Raw genomic sequence first — 3,527 nt, forward strand, 5'->3', positions numbered from 1 at the left:
ATAATGACACATAGAGATTAGTTTCCACCTTCATCTTTTCCTTCTTTCTCATTTCCTCTTGTTTATTGTTGACACATTTTCCTTATGTCTGTCTCCGTCTCTGTATCTTTTTGCACCATTATGTATTCCTACTTCTCCCTCTTTCCTTAAGCATAGAGAAGCCTATTTAACCTTATTATAACAATAACAGAATAGGTTATTAATATTTAATATGCACATGATTAAAATTTCTCTCCCTTAAACATAGGTCAGCTGTATTATTATTAACCGGCATGTAATTTTTCATTTAAAATATCCTTATTCTGCCCCTTGCTGTTTCTGAAATGCAGTCTACTTTAGTAGTGATTTAATACATAATGTTTAGAAAACTGTGTTCGGCTAGTGAGAAAAGAACTTACCAGTCATGGATAATCAATTATGCATGAATTCAAATGTAACAGATGGAATCTGGTAAGTTAAAAGTTTCTCTTTGCCTTAGTGGTTTTGTGTTGTTTTTTTTTTTATTATTTGTTTGTTTGACACCTGTCTCTTATATATAGATAAACATCTAACGTAGCATGTGAGAAATTTCCTTATCTCTTTATTTTCTCCTGAAAGTGAACTTAATTTTTTAAACTAAATTTAAAGCAGAGAATTTTCTGTCTGGTCTTAAAGATTATCAGATTCTATACCATTATTTTATAGATATGGAATCTGATCCTGCGTAACTAATGAAGGGTCACTCAGCTAACTAGGAGAGTAAGAAGCAAGACCCAAATCTAGTTTCCCTTTCTTTTCCCCTCTACTTTTCCCACTGTGTCATTTATCCTCACTTTTGTGGCAGTTCCTTACTAATAGGGATGTTACACTAACTCTGGGTTTTAAAGAATTTCTGTTGAAAACTGTGGTAGACTAGTTTTAAATTGTGTAATACTCTCTTGAAAGACATGTAAATAGTATCTGTTTGCATATATTATATTATGCTATATGTATATTATATATACATTTTTTCATATCTGGATGTTAGCCAAACAATTGTACTTCTCAAGTCTATTGAGAATGCCTCAAGATTTGGTTTTATGTCCTAAACTACAACATATGCCAGCCTCGAAGATGCATTTACACTTGCTTGCAGTGTTCTAAGTTTTTAGTGACAAAACAAACCCCTTTGTACAAAGTGAACTAAAAAGTTATTTTTGAGATCCTTGTTACCTCTAAGAGGAGGTAAGAAGTTTAATTTTCATTAAATATGATTTGAATATGTCATGTTTGTTCAGCTGTAGAAGTAATAGAAGAACAGTGGGTATTGACCATCTTTAAAGCAATACAGTCTCAAAACAGTTACAAGCTGGTCCCAATCAAAATTTTTCATAAATATGCTGTTTATTTCTCTCCCAAGTGTATTTACATATGAAAAACAATACGAATGAAAATAGTCTTTACAGAATAAATAAAAATAAATGATTCAAAAAATAGCCTCAAGGCTCTCTAGCTCTTTTTTTTAAGTGATACTGTAGCATTATTTATCAACTTTTTCTTCATATCAGCTGGAAATTTGCATGTATATTTATAGTCCACGTTAGTTATCTAATAAATTAAATTTCACAATAAACACTAATAAAGAAGCACCTGCAAAACAGGTAACTGAGTTATGTTTTAGCTACAGTTATATTGTGAAGCTTTGTTTTAGTATTTAATGCTTTTACAGATAATAAATATATCTTTTTAAATTTGGCTTCAGTATGTATTAGTAGTCCTTAGTCATGCATATCAGAAAAAATGTAAGTAGGTATGAGTAGGTGTGAACTTCAATAAAATATAATTTGCACATGAATTTTCAAATCATTAAAAACTCCGTCATTACTATAAAAGTCCTTAATATAAAATCAGTGGGAACAGATGATTTAAAACAGAATATAGGATGATATATTACAGGAAAAGATGATATTTCAAATTATTGTATGCAGAAGTACATACTTTAATCCTTATTACCATCGCTATAAAGTGCCTGTCAAAATTAAATTTGAAAGCTTTATTTTTTAACAGAAAATTTTCTTTTATTCAAAAAAAATAGAATCAAAGTCTTTATATGTAGACAATTTATAAATTATTTTATAGGCTATACAGCTGTGACAATCGCAGCTGTGCTGCATATAGATGTGTGGCAGTCTGAGTGCTGTTTAACTGGGAGGGTGTACTATTTCATGAATATAGTTAATTTTTATTCCTTTGAAAAAAACATCCATAAAGAATTTTTGGACTTGAGGTACTATTTGTTTCTGTCTATGCATCTTTCTCTTCTTTTGCTAAATTATTGCATTGAATAAAACCTGAAAAGAGAACCCTTTGCTTTCATTGGAAGACTCTCAAATTGGGTGGGATCTTGGTCTCTAATTACCAATCCATGTTAATTATCCTTGGATCAGGTATTCATCATATGAATTAATTGTTTAGCATAGACTGGACTGTGGCTGTTAGGTAAGGAGAAAGCCATGGCAGGTGGTGGGTGGGGAGGGGGTTGTTCAGTGCCTTGTACTTTGTTGCTTCTCTGAAGCTTGGCATGATACTTTTATGGTAATATATATGTGCCAATCTTAGGAATAGAGGAAAGATTGTTTTACTTTCTGTTTTTGCTTTTTAAAAATTTTTGTTGTGAAAAAATATATATAACAGAAAATATATCATTTTTGTGATTTTTAAGTGTACAATTCAGTGATATTAATTACATTCACACTGTTGTACAACCATCACCACAATCTGCTTCCAACTCTTTTCCATCAGCCCACATAGAATGTTCTTTAGTTTTGAATTAAACTTCTCCTTCCCTTCAACAGATTTCAGGCATTATAGTGATATTTAATCACTGTCCAGGTGTGAAGCATTTATTGCTGGTGGTGACTTTCTTTCCCAGTGGACAATTCCTGGTCCAATGCCTTGTGGCAATGGGCATGGCAGTACAATATCAGATACTGTCTTTGGCTGATGTTCCCACAAAAATGACCTGGACCAGGATTCAGGTCCTTTGTAACCTTAAACTCTTTCTCTCTCCCAAATAAGCCAGGAAGCATTAGCAATAATATTCACATAGCTAAGGAAATTTGGTTGATATGTCTTGACTAAAGGTTGATTGGGAATAGTTACTATTTGACTTCACTGGAATTAAAATGTCCTGAGCTTCCTGAGACTATTAAAGACACAGCATCTAGGGCTGGGATGCCCTGCAGTTGGCTCCGTGGCATGGACAATTTGAATACTTTGGTTCTGCTCAAGTGCAATGACTTAGTCTGGAAATTAAGTTGAACGATTTTCAACTGTTCAAGGAGAAGTCCACTCAATGTTCAGCAGTTTTTTGAGAGAAAAATAACATTCAACTGTGTTGAAAAAAAGAAATTGAGGAAACTTGGATGGTTCTGGCTCCAGTAAATAATAGACTGGTTTTAGAATTGTACTTCCATGTGTAATTTTGTGGTTAGTCGCTTGTGTCTGTGATGATAAATCACATACCTGCACAGGATTTCTGGCACCCCACTGAATCTCAAGCAAGTACC

The sequence above is a fragment of the Galeopterus variegatus genome, unplaced genomic scaffold (genome assembly GCF_000696425.1).
Source record: "Galeopterus variegatus unplaced genomic scaffold, G_variegatus-3.0.2 Scaffold4363, whole genome shotgun sequence".
NCBI classification, from domain to species: domain Eukaryota; kingdom Metazoa; phylum Chordata; class Mammalia; order Dermoptera; family Cynocephalidae; genus Galeopterus; species Galeopterus variegatus.